Source organism: Pteropus medius, unplaced genomic scaffold (genome assembly GCF_902729225.1).
Source record: "Pteropus medius unplaced genomic scaffold, Ma_sr-lr_union100, whole genome shotgun sequence".
In the NCBI taxonomy this organism is placed as follows: domain Eukaryota; kingdom Metazoa; phylum Chordata; class Mammalia; order Chiroptera; family Pteropodidae; genus Pteropus; species Pteropus medius.
The window spans coordinates 780491-796976 of record NW_024350397.1 but is presented as its reverse complement, the minus strand read 5'-3'; the positions used below and the strand labels follow the sequence as shown (position 1 = coordinate 796976).

The 16486-nt window shown below is 39.5% G+C and overlaps 1 protein-coding gene across 1 annotated transcript in view; it reads left to right on the top strand.

The window, feature by feature from the left end:
• MPP7 (MAGUK p55 scaffold protein 7) overlaps positions 1-16486 on the top strand; it is a 219575-nt gene that overhangs the window by 13561 nt on the left and 189528 nt on the right. The window lies entirely within an intron of this gene.

Genomic DNA, 16486 nt, shown 5'->3' with positions numbered 1-16486 from the left:
CTACTCATCACCTCAAAAAGGTTCCTCCTGTCCTCTTTTATGGTTGATTATTTTTATTTTGTGAAAAGAATGCGCAACATAAGATCTACCCTCTTAGCAAAATTTTAACTATTTAATATAGTATCGTTAACTAGGCTCTCTGCTGTTCAGTAGACCTCTAGGACTGATCGATCTTGTATAACCAAAAGTTTGTACCTTTGCCTAATATCTCTCCATTTCCTTCTTCCCCAGCCCCTGGCAACCACCATTCTATTCTTTGCTTCTATGAGTGTGACTGTTTTAGAGCCATCATTTAATTGGTATCATGTAATATTTGTCCTTGTCTGGCTTATTTCATTTGGCATAATGCCCTCCAGGCTCATTCATGTTGTCCCAAATGGAAGGATTTCCTTCTTTTTTAAGGCCGGGTAATATTCTAAACATTTTTGGATTCAGATTCCAGCTCTGCTCACGGCTGGTCTTATGAACTTAAGCTATTTAATCTCTATTCCTCAATTTTCTTATCTGAAACAGGCTGATAATAGTACCTACCTCAGATGATGGTAATGAGAATTAAATCAGGTAACACTATAAAGCATTTAGTATAGTGCCTGGCACAAATCAAAGGTCACTAAATGGTGGTTGATATTTATTATTAATTAACAATATTGTTAACTACACAAAAAAGCTGATTTTCTTCCATCTCTGCTATCTAGTCGGTAACCAGATGCTGCCGTTGCTTCCCTGTCACAGTGTCATTCCTCTTTCTGTATTACTACTGCGACACCTTACATACCTTTGTCTAGATTGCAACAATCAGCTCTTAGTGGATGGGCCTTTGTGATCCCCCTTCATTCGGTGTGTTGTTACAGAAGCGATCTTCCTTTTTAGAAATGGCTCTTGATCCCTAGGCTCTACCACACTGCTCGGCTTTCCAAGCCTATCCTATTTAGTCCCGTATATGGTTATTTTCCATTACTCTTTTTTACTCACCTCTAGTCAGACATGGGAATGTGTTCTAAGACATATGTTTTCTTGTTGTCTGAACTGGCACTCTGGATTGCTTCGGTCACATCCCCATTTGTCTCTCATAGGACAATTTGACAGCCTGTCACCTGCATCTTTCTGTGCTTTCCCTAGTCTGGGGTAATTAGGGCCTTGGTGGCTGTACCCTTCTCCTGAGTGGACCCTAGCCTGCCTTTAGAGGTCTAGATTCTATGAAATTTCATTACTCTGTTGCTATTATGACTCTGAAGTCACGAGGACTAGATATTGCACCAGCCTCCTTCATGCCTAACCCCCGTTAAAAAGAATTTTGTTTTCTAAAATGTGAACTACAATATCACTATATTATTTCTTTATATCTTACTGTTCCTAAAACTGTCAATTGTAGTAATGTTGTCTTTTTATTTATTTTTGCCTCTTAATTTAAGGGTATTGGCAGTTACTAAACCGAATCTTGTTGGTTAAAACAACAAGGTGCACGAACACGTGTTCCCCTTGTTCTCTTTCATCTGCGTTGTCCTGGGAATGGCCCTTGTCAGGCGTGGTGTTGGGGCACAGTGGGGAAGCACAGCCCTCCCTAAGCTGTTGGCCCGTTCAGATGGCCCCATCTCACTTCGCGTGTTCTCCTTGCCTTGGCTCGTGACAGTGCAGTGGTCCCCCCTTATCTGCGGTCTCACTTTCTGCGGTTTCAGTTGCAGTGGTCAACTGAGGTCCGAAAACATTAAGCGGAAAATTCCGGAAATAAACAATTCATGCATTTTTACATTGCAAGCCTTTTTGAGTAGCATGATGAAATCTCGCACCTTCATGCTCCGTCGCACCTGGGATGTGAATGATCCCCTGTCCAGAGTGTCTGTGCTGTGCACATTGTTAATGTCTTACTGTACCTAATTTATAAATTAAACTTTATCATAGGTATGCATGTAAAGTATAGGAAAAACTGTAATTTATATAGAGTTTGGTGCTGTCCATGGTTTCAGACATCCACTGGGGGTCTTGGATCATTTTCCACTTGGATAACAGGGGAAACTACTGTAATAATTATTCTAAGGGATCATTTAGCCACAGTGTAGATTGAATTTTATTTTATTTTTTTTGATTCGATGGTGGAGACATTTTTAGACTAAGAAACTGAGAGGAGGAAGACTGAGTACAGGTATCTTTGAGGGTAGGGATTTTGCCCTTATATCCTTGGTGTAAATGATTATTGAGTAAATGCGTGGGTTTCTGAAAGAGCGTGATGTGCATGTCTATAGTGAGCAGATGACTAACCCAAAAGACGGATACAGAGGTTCACTACCTGGAGAAAAAAGGGGTCACTGCTGCAGAATGTCTGTGCTGGTGGCTGGCTTTTGAGGACAGAATTGAAACAGCCATGGAAATAATTATTTGCGGCGGGAGGGAAGACATTGGATTGATTCAAAATTGCCTTTAGTAGCTTCTTCTTTCTGGAATCTTCCTCTTAGCTTCCTTAAGAGATACCGAGGCTAGTGCCTTTTCCTAGTTGCCTCCACCGAGATCTTATAGTTAAGACCTACTCTATGGATAAATTTCAGGATTCAAACCAGAGTTTGGATCTGCTAATGGGGCCAGTCTATTTCAAGAAATATGTTAGAAGTCCAAAATAGAATTTGGCTGCTTGGTGAAGAAGTGAGCTTCACCCTGTTCACCCTGGAGTTATTCAGACAGATATGTCAGGTATGTCCCGGGTGATATTTTCATTAGGTGAAAGATTTGGATTCCCTCCCCCCGCTTTTAAAAATTTGGGTGGCATTTCAAATACTAAGAGAACACAGTAAACACCCTGTGACCTTCACCTCAAATTAACAGATGTTAACCTTTTAGCATATTCGTTTCAGATTAATTTTTAGGGAAAGAAACAAAACATCGTAGATGAAGTTGGAGTATACTTTCTTCCCTTTTCCAATTCTATTTCTCTTTCTTCCCCACGTGCAATTGCTAGTAGGAATTTGTGTGTATCCTTTCATCTTTTTCTAAATGTGCTTGTATATATGGTATTTCTATAATTTTAAGGACATAGACAGTGTTAAATGATCATTAACATAAATGATATACTGAATATCTCATCTGTTACTTGCTTTTTAAAAACAGTCTCTTTTTACAATAGTCATAGAAATCCAGAGACCAGATGATGTTTTCAATTCTAATATTTTGTGTTGTCTGCAGATGTCATCTTTATGTGCCTGGTTACTAATGTAAATTCATCATTGGCTCCCTGACATTTAGTAAAAATCCTTATTTGTTTGTATGCCTTAAATTGATTAGAATTTCAAAAGTTGATATAGTTAGTAAGTTGAAAGCCTAATTTTAGCCCAATTTCTATGTGTATTTTAACAGACAGTCTCAATATTTGGTGTTCCAAAAAATTGCTGCGAATATATTGCAATGGGCGTGGAATAGTTTTCCAGGGACGTGAGTAGGTGGCAGGGAGTTTTTGTCTTGAATTAACATGCAGAAGTGCTGTTGCTGGGGCTACATTGGGAACTTATTATTGTGTTGGGAAGTGTTATTCAGAGTTGTTTTTTTTTGGTAACAGTTCTTTCCTATACTAAAACAATGTCCACTTTTGTTTAAGAAATATACTTAAATATAAAATTAGCACTCCATATCAATCCAGCCCTGTTGTTCTAACCACGCTTTGGTCTCATTGCTCCTTTCTGTTGGACATTTTCACTTGGATAGCTCATCTTGACCTCATTCAAAGAGCTGAAGAAGAAAAACAGGTCCACTTTTTAATTTATCCAACATTTGTGTATGGTATCATTAGTCATTTCATATCTAAGGTTAGGAACTGTGGAATCATTTTTGATCCCAGCATCTTTTTAATGTTTCACTTTTAGACCGGATATTTTTCCCTTAATGTTCTCTACTGCCCTGATTTCTTGTATTCTAATCTCATTGCCATCATTCTACTCAAAATATGCTCACCTCTGACTTAGGTTACTGTAGCTGCTGCTTTGGTAAACATGCAGCCTTCAGTTTACCCTGTACCCTGTTACCAGACTTTGAAACATCCCTTGCATTACATTATTTTCGAAGAGGACTTCTTCCCGGTGGACTTTTAAGGGCTCTGAAGTTGCTATATTCAGACACCAGTTCTACCACTTGCCAAGCACCTGTGTGACCTTGAATAAGCTGTGAATGTTTCTGTAAACTGAGGCATTAATAACAGTATGTATTTAGGCTATAGGGTTGTAGTCGGCTGTAAATCAGAGAACACAGGCAGACCTGGAGATATTGTGGGTTTGGTTCCAGAACACCACAATAAAGTGAGTCCTAATCTTTTTGCTGGTGGAGGGTCTTGCCTTCAATTTATTAAAGATAAAAAAAAGAAAGAAACAAAGCACAAACCACAGCATCTGTGAAGCACAATAAAGCGAAGTGCAGTAAACAAGGTATACCTGTATACTTATGATACCCTGTCTGGCACAGTCAAATGTTGAATCTCTTACTTCTAATCATATCAAGTCTTAATCTCCTTACCCAGAGTTCATTGTTCTTCATATTGTGCTAATCTCTAAGTATTTAGGTTTAACCTTTTAAAAACATAAACTTGTGGTGTAATCAGATCAGTCTCTTTAGCCTTTTATTCCCCTCCCTTCAAATCAAATATGTGCCTGCAAGTGAACATATACCACATATGCCCCTGTAAATACACACGCCCACGTGATTGGGCACTTCCGTGGGTTTTCATCTGTAGTGTCTTCTTTTTTGTTATTTTCTACGCATCCTTTAAGGTCCAGGTCAAAGACCTTCTCTTCTGTGTTCGTTTGTTTGTTTGGCAACACTAATTTACAGCAATATATTTATTTCTATATATTATCATCCTGTTTGTTGACTACCTTGCATGTAGCTGTTATTTCCTTATCTTGGTTACAGTAAATCTCTTCTGGGCTGGGCCCCTGTTTTGGAGGACTCTTGTAGCCTAACCAATGCTAAGTATGTAGAAGTGACTTCATAAAGCTTGCTACTTAGTAATTAATATTCATGAAGTAAAAATCACATGACAGTCTTTTTGATTAGGAAGACATACAGATGTATATGGCTTTGATTATTTGTGCAGAGACGGGAGTCAACATCTGTGCTGTCGATAACAAACACAGAGCTTCAGGTTATGCAAAGAATGATTGAGTTCTGGCAGAGAGGGGCTCTCACTGTGTTTGCGTTTTTGCAATAGCACTCGATGCCGTTTGTCTTAAAGTAGACAGAAGACTTAGCTTCTTTGCTTTCACAGTCTCTAAATGCTTGTCCCTTAAGCATTAGGGTAGGCATGGGTGAGTGAACTGGAATGTGAGGGTGGGTAGAATTTTTGTAGTTCTCTAAGCTCATGCTCGCATAGGAGAGGCTCTGTTGAGTAATTGCTTACATATGTTCCCAGATACCTTGTAACGGTACCAATCAAAAGGTCACCTAAGAAATCTTGACAAAATGCAGTGATCCGAATGCTTTTAATCTTTCTTAGGCTGTGATCTTTTTCTAGATAGAATGCTTCTGTAATTGGACCAGAGGACACAGCAAAGACTTCCTGGTTAATTTAAGAACACATTGACTTACCAGTCTCTTCCAGACCATTCCAGATTCCTTTTGAACTGTTAATACCAGTTTACGGTACAAAATGACATTTTGGGTTGTTCTACTTGGTTGAATCATTATTTTTTCATAAGAAATTGTAATAAATGAGTAAGATTTAATAAGTACATTAAATTAAAATAAATTAAAATCAAATAAGTATATTAAATTTAATAAAATGAAACTACTTCAACATCTTTAGGCATCAGCCTCCATATATCCTTTTCCCTTTATATTCTCTTACCTTTAAAAAAATCTCCCTATATATTTTTGAAAGTAAGAGTGTATGTAATATTAAAATCCAAGCAAATCTTCATGAAAACTCAGTTAATGAAAAGGTGACATCTAGTTGAGGGAGTCAGTTATCTATATCTGATGATTATCAGCAGTTGCTACTGGAATGAAATTATTTTCTAAAAGATTTTTCCAGCTTTTAAGTGATTGTCAATAACAGTTCTATAAATTTATCACCTCTTTCCTTATTCGAGGATCTAGCAATACCTTACATTATCTCTTCATTATTTTATATGCATATATATAAATAAATATATGTACAGATATAAATAAAACTTTGAAAAGTAAAATGCATACAGAAAAGTGCTTATGTAAGTATATAGTTTGATAATTTTTCACAAATAGGATATACTTGTATAAAGAGCACACCGTGGAGTATATCTTACAAATGATTTTCCTTGGTTTATGTAACAGGAAGAAGCATTGAAATAAGTAATGAAGTTGCATTTCAATTGGTTGAAGATGTCTGATTATTCCTATCAGTATATTTCTGATTTAGATGCTCAAGGTCAAGCATTATTATGGACTAGAATGTTAGATCTTGATTATCTGTTAGTCTGCCTAATTTTTAGAGGAGAATCTTGACCTTCCCTCTTTCAGCTTCCCCAAAGCTGAGATGAGCTGTTTTTAATTCCAGTCTGCATTGTTGTTATGCTCCGTAGCTTTACAGAAGGATCTTAGCCCTGTTCGTCGACTTCCTGTTAAAGCAGATGGATTTGTATTTGTCTAGCAGCTTCAAACAGGTGCTCTCCAGATGTGTTCCAGGGACCAGGTGCTCCCTGCCATTCAATATTTATCAAAGTCTTGTTTGAAAGCAGTATTTAGGGAGGAGTGTTTAAAGGATATATAGATTATACTTTATATTAGGTATTTTAAAATACACTCCTGGATGAAGCTAGGTCAGCAAAAGAACAGCATGCTTATATCAGGTTTGTTGACATACCGACAGACTTTCACTAAATTGTCGGTGTGATATTAGTGGGTGTTGTTGTGGGAAACACTCAGGAAATTCCCTCAAGGTGTTGCAGGTTCTCTGGCCTCATCATCTAATATGTTGCCTTGTCAAATTAAGCAATGGGTTTCAGAGTCTGTGACTGTTTTCCCATACGCAAAGCTAAGCAGAAGAATCCAGTGACCTCTGAGATTCATTGCAGCTTCTCTGTTCAATGACTCTAGGTCTGTCCTTAAGTGAACTATTCTGCAGATATATCTGCTCCTTCCCAAAGGATAGGCTGCACATCTGCAAAGAGGGAAAAACATTGCAAATCGTGCTTAAATCTCTTTTGCTTAGAAACCGTATTTGTGAGCTCTTTTGTATCTTTTTGTCTCTTTCGTAGCTTTATTCAGAATTGCCCCGACTTGAAAGCACCCAAGATGCACATGAAAAATTTTTTCAGTTTTTTATTGACTTTATTATTTTTTTTATAGAAATTTTAGGTTCACAGCATAATTGAGGGGAAGGTACAGAAATTTCCCATATACCACATACCCCTCCCTCCCTCCCTCATGCACAGCCTTCCCCATTATTTATATCCCCCAGCAGAGAACTGCATTTGTTACAATTGATGAACCTACACTGAAACATTATCATCATCCAGTTCCATGGTTTGATTAGGTTTCACTCTCGATGTTGTACATTCTGTGTGTTTGGACAATTGTATAATGTTAGCCATCATTATGGTATCATACGGAGTATTTTCACTGCCCTAAAAATCCTGTATTTCACCTGTTCATCTTCACCTCCCAACCCCTGGTAACTATTGATCTTTTTTCCTGTTTTCATAGTTTCGCCTTTTCCAGAATGTCATATAGTTGGAATCATACAGTATATAGCCTTTTCAGATTGCCTTCTTTCACTTAGTAATAGTTAAACCTTAGGAATTTAAGATTCCTCTGTCTTTTCATAGCTTGATAGCTCATTTCTCTTTAGCTCTGAATAATACTTCATTGTCTATATGTACCATAGTTTCTTCATCTACTGAAAGACACCTTGGGTGCTTTCAAGTTGGAGCAATTATGAGTAAAGCTACTATAAACATTCTTGTACAGGTTTTTGTGCGGACATAAGTTTTCAGCTCCTTCGGATGAATACCAATGAGCGTGTTTGCTGGATCGTGTTGTAAGAGTAGTTTTGTAAGAAACTGCCCAACTGTTTTCTTATTTTGCATTCTTACCAGCAGCGAATGGTAATTCCTGTTGCTCTGCATTCTCACCAGCATTTGGTTGGTGATGTCAGTGTTGCAAATTTTGGCCATTCATGTGACTATGCAGTGGTATCTCATTTTTATTTGATTTGCATTTCCCCGATGACAATTTTAAGGAAATCCAGCTTATTGATTATTTGTTTTATGGATTGTGCCTTTGGGGTTGTGTCTAAAAAGTCGTTGCCATACCCAAGATCATCTAGATTTTCTCACATGTCGTGTTCTAGGTGTTTTACAGTTTAGCATTTTACATTTAAGTCTGTGGTCCATTCTGTGAAATATTGGATTAATGTAATTCTTTAAGACATTAAAACACACCAGTTGCAGTTCATGAGAAGGTAAAACAATTTTGCCTTTAGTCTTTCCCTCTTTGCAGATATGCAGCCTATTCTTTGAGAAGGAGCAGAGTATCTGCAGAAAATTTCACTTAGGGACAGATAACAGTCACAGACTCTGAAACCCATTGCTTGATTTGACAAGGCAAAATATTAGGTGAAGGTAAATGGAAGTGTGGTCATTGTTTTGCTCAGCTGAGATTTGCATTAACTTTATCCTTATATATGTGCAGACTTCACATCCCTCAACTCCTAACTTAAATACCTCTTTATCCTTGAAACTTGTCACCCTTTCAGTTTCACTGGCCATCTCAGTCTAAAGGCATCTGCTAACCTAGAGTCATTGAACAGAGAAGCTGCAATGAATCTCAGAGGTCACCGGATTCTTCTGCTTAGCTTTGCGTATGGGAAAACCTGAGGCGTGGAGTAGCGTGGAACCAGCTGCAGCCACGTTGTTGTTCCTTAGAGAACCAGTGGAACCACGACTAGAGTCCCTGTTCTCTAACCTCGACTCAAGTGTCTTCCACTCTAGTCTCTTGTCCTCTTGTATATCCCAGTTTTAAGCATTCTATACAATCAAAAATTTGAAGTAGAATGATCTGATTTATGTAATGTGAAGCACTACTTATTAATTTTATGTTTAAAATATGTATACTTTGAAGACCAATTTTTCTGGATACTTAATAATTTTATGTTGATGATTTAGTTAAGAATGGTGATGGATTGACTCTCTGCTCAATCATCATAGTTCTTTCATAATATCTAAAGAGGGATGGGGGATATGTGACTACCTAGGTTGGGCTCATGTGAGTTATACTCTTACAGATTTCATTTAAAATCGACTACAATGGGTTGAGCATTTTACTGTTGTCAGGCCTTGTTCCGGGCACTGAGGACCGTGGCATTAAACGAGCCTTGTGTGTTATGACCTCCCGTCCGGAGCTTACCTGGTGGGGAAGGAGCAACTCCTGACTGGTTCTTCTTTTCTCATTGCTAGAACAGTGGGATTAGAATAGCAGGAAAAGGACTTTCCCCTCTGTCAGAGCTCCTAACTCAGATGAACAAGGCATTCATTATACAAACGAAGTTTTTATGTAACCACGGATTCCCTGGACTTAGCAGTACTGAAGAAATTGCCTTGACCTACAGGCTGTGTTGTAAGTAGAACAGGAGCTTTAGACTAAGGATGCTGAGCCTCTCAATTCCATTTCCTATGTGTACAATTTGTGATTAAGAATAACTTGTGACTATCAGATGCAGTTACTAAGGTAAAGTGACTGGCCTAGCATATAAGAGATATTCAGTAAATGTTGCTGCTATTAGCGTTGCTTTCTTATTATGAATATAGTTGAGGAAATAAAGATCAGAGTGTGCTTAGGTTTTCTTAGTCTTTTTTTTTCTTACAGCACCACAATTCTTAGCTTTTTTTGTTTTCTTATGGCACAGGTTAAGTTCACAGGGATAATAACATGCTTCCAAGAATATACCTGAAACTAATTGAAATTTTACCTTTCAGGAAAGTGGGTTGAATGCAGATGGACGAGTGACATCATTATTGGGAGGTTTGTGCCCAGGGGTTAAAATCCTGGGCTGAGTTATCTTGGACACGCTACTTAACCCATCAGTGTGTAAATATTCTTCTCTATAAAGTAAGGATGAAACTATATTACTTGTTTGACAAGGTCATTATGGAGATTGAATGAGTTTATAAGGGCGAGGTGCTTAGAACAGTTTTTTTTGTTAGTAATACTATTGTTAATTTTTTTTTGTTTTCATTGAGAAACTCTTGACTTGATTCCGAATTATAAAAGAGTAAATCACAAGCTTCAATGGTTTATTTGTAACAAATCTCAATCTCATCTTAGTTCTTTATGTCATATTGTCCTTCTGTATTCAGATATTACCTGAATGGAAGCATTACTTTTGAGGTTTTATAATTCAGATAACCGATGTTTTGTTAGTCAGGGAACACTTTTTGCACTGATATTAAAATAAAAGACGTATCACTCTGGAATAGCAAAAAATTATTCTTTGAACAGTCGATTTTTTGAGCAGCTTAATGCCTTCTTAATCATAACTACGGGGTGATAATGAAAGGCGATCAGAATGTTTAAGGAAGGTCCTGATAGTTACAAGAAAAGAAAGTCCTACCTGTAATTAGAGGTGGCTTTGCTTGCTCTTGTTATTAAAAAGAACGCATCGTTTTATGAGTCTGAAATATTAGCCCCTAACCTTTTCTTAACCCTTTTTATAATATAAATGTTTTCTGGAATTTGAAAATCTAAATGAGGACTTTAAAATGGCTGACAAGGTGCTATATGATCTAACACCAGCCTATAAATTTCCCTCCTCATTTTATTAGCATTTCTGTCTGGCTCATTACGTTCCAGCCCAGCTTCCTTTGAATATTTTGGGTTCTTCTTCAGAGCCTAAGCTCATATTGGACCCTCCGCCAGAATGTGCTTGCCTCCCACCTGACTGTCTCCCTCTGTCCCCACCTCCCTATGATTCAGGTCTTCAGGTCTGTTTAATTTCCCATTCTTAGAGAAGCTTTCCTTTTACTCAATGTAAAAAATGTCCCCCTCCCATTCTCTTTCTCTCCAATAGTATTGCCTACTTTTCCTTCACTGTGTTATCCCGGTGAGGAGTTTATTCATTGGTTATGTATTTCACTACTCATTTGTTTTGTCTTTTTTGTTTGCTAGACTGTAAGATCTGTTAAGGCAAGGGCTGTGTCTGTTTTGTTCACCACAACATACCCAGCACCAAAGGGCAGTGGCTGGCTCATAATAATTCTAATATTTGTTGGCTCACTCAGCGGATTCAACTAATGCAGAGGTCAGCACAGTTTTTGTAGGAAGGGCCAGATAGTAAATATATTAAGCTTTACAGCTGTGTGGTCTCTTTTGCAACTACTCAGCTCTGCTGTTTCAACACAAAAGTGGCCATGGGCAATGTATAAATGAATGACGTGGCTGTGTACCAATAAGACTTTATGGGAACAGGTAGCAGCCAACTTGCTGTAGTTTGCTGGCCTCTGAACTAATGCGTAAAACAGAACAGATAGCAAATTGCGTATCTGCTTAGGTTGCCTTCTGTCTAAAACATGACTAAAGTTTTAGATAGAAGTTATCCTAAGCAGATAGAATATTTGAGCCACATGATGACCAGCAGTAACTGAAACAAGAACCATTTGTTGAGCACTTAGTCCATGCCAGAAACGCTGGAAACTAGGACGCAAAGCTAATGATGGGCAAAGGCCTGGGTTACTGACTAGTGAGAAGCAGTTAGTTAAGCCAACAGTTATGATACAAGGTCATCAGTGCTGTTCAAAATATACATATGGGGCCCCAGGGCGATAGATGAGGCAGTATCATGTAGTAAAAAGACCAAAGGTTTAGAAAAGTGATTATAAAATGAAAAAGGGAAGGCAACATTTTTTTGAGAACCTTCCGTGTACTAAGAGCTATCCACATATTACCTTTCTTCAGAGCAAGACTGTACAGAAGGTATTACAGGGGTCTTATGAGGGCCCAAAGCTCAGGGAGTCATGGGCATGATGGCCACGATGAAAGGATTGTCTTTGGAGTCGGACTCAAGTTCAGATCCTGTCTTCTTTCTTTTCTGACTTGGGCAAATTGTTGAACCTTTAAATTCAGAGGGCTATTGTGATAATCAGATGAGAGAGTCTTGTAAATCACTTAGCGTGTAAGTCTTATGCTTGTAAATTTTCAAGCAATGAAGTGATTGTGTTGACGTGTTAAGAATATGATGGAAACATAGATCTGGATAATTCTAAAACCCATTCTTTCCCTCCTACACGTATTCTGCTCATCACATTCCATTAAAAAAAGAACACTTTGTGTTAAAATTTATTAATTCACTTGATACTGTTAAAATAACCTATGCTCTATATCTCTTAGTTATCGAACAATGGTACAGACACATTAACACACTGAGAAATATATAGGGATTTTACTCTGAGGAACAATCCATAAGAAAAAGATTCAAAATGGCATTTATTTTTTTAGGTATAAAGGCATGTCGATGTGAGCTGAGCCCATAATTCTGCTCCCATAAACATTCCGTTTGTTGTTTACTCCATTTGCTTTCTTGCACCTGTAATCTAGCTACCTGTCTTTAAAAACAGCAACAACAAAAAACCAATACCTCTACTGAGAACTCAGGAAACTCTCTCTCGTCCTGTTTTTAATGCATAACTTCCTGATGGGATGTGTATGCCGTGTTTTTCTCTTCGCTCAGCACCTATGCACAGTGCAGGGTACTGATAAATTTTCTACCTCTCTGTCCTTTTACTGTTCTCGGGAATTTCTCTACTCAGTTCTACGCTTGACCTACCTTCCCACCCACAACCTCCACTTTAGTAAAACTGGTAGAGAGGATACTTCTAAGCAATATTTTTATATTTCCTAATATCGACAGCGTTTGGAAATGAGGATTGTGCCTTCTTCCTGAAATTCCCTCTGCTTCGGCTTCCACAGTGGTGCCAATAAATGAATCTTTGAGACACAGTTCTGGACATGTCCTTTCCTTACTGCTTCCCTTCTCCCCCATATAAACTCCTTAGGCTGACATTCAAGATCATGCTTTATAGTCTCCCACTTTCATTCCAACATTTACCTTTTATTTTATCCCAACTGTAATCAACAGTTTCCTTAACATGCCTTATGCTTCCCACTTCCATATGTTTGCTCAAGCTGTTGAGAGACCACATAGATTAATGTTTAAGCTCTTCAAATACAGACTCTCTGTATTTTTCTTTGGTAGTTTGAAATTTTATTTAGAAAAACTCCAAAGCCAGGGCTGCCGTCTGTCTTGCTTGTTTCTAATTCGCGATCAAGGCTCAGCCCCTCATGTGCCATCAAGTCTGGTCCTCAGGCCCCCTGCTGGTTTCAGGGCTGAGCACTAGGTTTCCTCATTGAACTTATTTTTATTGCCAACCAGACCAGGATCTAGTGTTCCTGTCCCAGTGATTCTTCTTAGTTCCAGTCCTAGTTAGGATAGGGCTTCTCCTTTGGTTCCTGCAGCCCTGTCTTCTGTGGAGCCCCCTTTCCTGGGGGGACTGAAGCCCGGCCTCTGGAACTGAGTACGGGGTTCGGGACTCCATAGACCTTCCTTCCTGGGAGGCGAGCGTTCTCCCTACCTGGTTCCCAAGCGCTGCCACACTTCCCACTGCCTTATTCCCTCCGCGTGATTTGGAGACTCTTACCCTGCCAAGGAGAAAACACACTCCTCCTGCATGTCTCATCCCTCTTTCAACATCTCATTACCTCATTACTTAACTTCCGACACCACCAGATGTGTGGATTTTACACACATGAAGCAATTCCGTGACAGCAGCTGGGGTCTTACACTTTAAATCAGTTCTGCTACTACCTGGAGATACTGCAGTTCGGTCAGTTCCACAAGACTGCCCCCCCTACTCCACTTCAGGTGCCAGTCATACGTCCGGGTTGTTACCTATGCTTCTGACCCACCAGCCATAAATCAGAGGTCCCCCCACCCACCAACCCCTCCTTGGGTTCATTAATTCGGCAGGCTAGCTCACAGGACCCAGGAAAACAGTTTACTTACTAGATCACTGGTTTGTTATAAAAGGTTATAACTCAGAACAGCCAGATGGAAGAGACGCACAGGGTATGTGGGGAGGGCGCAGAGCTTCCGTGCCCTCTCTGAGCTCGCCATTCTTTCTGCACCTTCTGCACCTCCACCTGTTCCCCAGCCTGGAAGCTCTCTGAAGCCGACCTTTGGGTTAATATGGAAGCTTAAGACTCAGGCATGATTAAGTCATTGGCCTCAATTGAACTCAATTTCCAGCTTTTTCCCCTGCCTGGAGGTAGAGGGCTGGAAGTTCCAACCCTCTGATCACATGGTTGGCTCCCCTGATAACCAGCCTTCCTTAGGGGCTTTCCAGAAGTCACCAGATTCATGTAAACTCAGGTATGGTTGAAAGCGGTTTGTAAAGTTATGACTATCAAAAGACACTGATGGCTCTTATCACTTGGGAAATTCCAGGGGTTTTAGGAGCCCCGTTCTAGAAAAGGGAAGAAGACCGAATACATATTCCTTATTGTTGATGTAAGAAACATCCAAACCTGTAGAGAATTTTTATAAGCATTTATTTGAGCCACACTGATGACAACTGCTGGGCAGCAAAACCTCAGATGCTCCAGAGAGGTGACAGTTTGTGTTTCTTTTATGCATTTGGAATTAAGGAGGGAACAGAAGGAAGATTATAGGAAGGTGGGAGAAAGCTAGGTGGGAATTAGATTTCAGGGTAGTTACCAAGATTGTGTGCTCTCTTGAGGGTGATTATGTTTCTGAGGAGTCCGAAAAAGGTGTTTGAAAAGTCTGTTAGCCTAAAATGCATAGCAGCAATGGACAGGGCTTGCTTAAGGCAAAGATAAACCTTTTACTGATGATGTTATATGCCTGGTGTGACTACCCACCATGACCTGCCCAGTTAGGAATTTTATCATCAAATCACCCTGTAAGATTACTTTCAGTTAGATTTATTACAGAGCCCCTTTATCGTCCATATTATTATAAATCACAATATCACATATCCTCTTTTGAAAATTCCAGTACCTGCCATTGCTTGAATCATGACTAAGTTTCCCTCATTTGTCAGATGTTTTGCCTTGCTCCTGTTAAAGAAAAAAAAAATGATTCATGACATTTGTTGAAAGTAAGGTAGACTTTATTCAAGGAGACCATGGCGATGAGTGTGGGGACCGTTGCAGTGTGGTCTTGCAGTGGGGGAGAGAGATTGGACTCAACTCCATGTACAGCACGGGCAAATGGGAATCGATAGCCAAGGCACAGGGTGGAGATTCCTGAATGGAAAATGACTAAGAGGAAACATCACGGGTAAGGGGCATTCTGGCTAAACCATCCTAACAGGATTCTTGCTGCAGGCAGACCACGGTGATCAGATGTTACATGAGGGACGGTGGATGAGGAGCCCCATTCTATGTTGAGGCTGATCGGATTTTGAAGGTGGAGGTGTTGGTTAAACTGATTTACAAGGATTCTTGCTAAAATCGGACAATGCAGGCAGCAACATGGGAGTCCAAAAAATCAGGCCCAGTTAAGAGTTCACGGGAGCCTGAGTAGTTTGGTCAGTGAGAGAATCTTTGTCACTCCTTCAGCTGTTGCTCCTGGCCTGCTCCTGAGCCTGGCCAGACTTCTCTCCAACCAACCGCTCCCCTCTCTCCTCCTTTACCATCTGCAGACGATGGGCCAGATCCAAGATCCCTCTCTCCTCTCCTGGCCGCTTAGGTCGTGCTTCACAGCCAAGTCCTGAGGAGAGGAAATACTTTAGTGTTGATTTTTAAGGTCTTCTGTATGTATCTCATGAGCCAATCTATATATATATATATTTTTTATCACAATAAACATCGACAGAAAAATGTAGCTCTGTAGTATTTTTAACCCATTTCCGGTTAGGATAAAAAGTGTAGCTCATTGCCAGCATTAATTTAATTTTACATAAACACACTCTTTGAGGCTGAAGCAAATCTTGACTGGTTTTCAATGTGAAAATAAAATATAAAAACTGTTCTTGGAGTTATTTCTAAACAGAACTTGTCTCTAATCCTAATGTAACAGAAATGTGTATGATCAGTAGTTAATAACTTTTTTTCGTGTGGTAAATTTCAAAGCATGGAACAACACGAAGCGGAACATCACCTTCTGCACAAAGACAGCACGTTTCTCTCCTGATCTTGCCATGCTCGTCGTGCGAGCAGCGAGCTTTGCAGCGACCAGTCGGATTCTGTTTCCCCAATGGTGTGCTCTAGGGGAGATGTCTTCCAGATAAGCGAAAAGGTGTGACATGTGACATCAGAGCACAGACGACCTTGCTGCCCTTGCTCATGATGCTTTTCCGGTATTCTTTCAATCAATGTCAGTCTGAAGTTGACACGACTAATTTTGTGCTCGGAATTGTCCTTCAACACGATGTGGGAGTTCAGCACTGTAATGTGTAGAAAGTGGTGAAAGAATTTCTCATACCAAAGCTTGTGCCTTTTGCACTCAGTTGGATAAGAAGCCAGC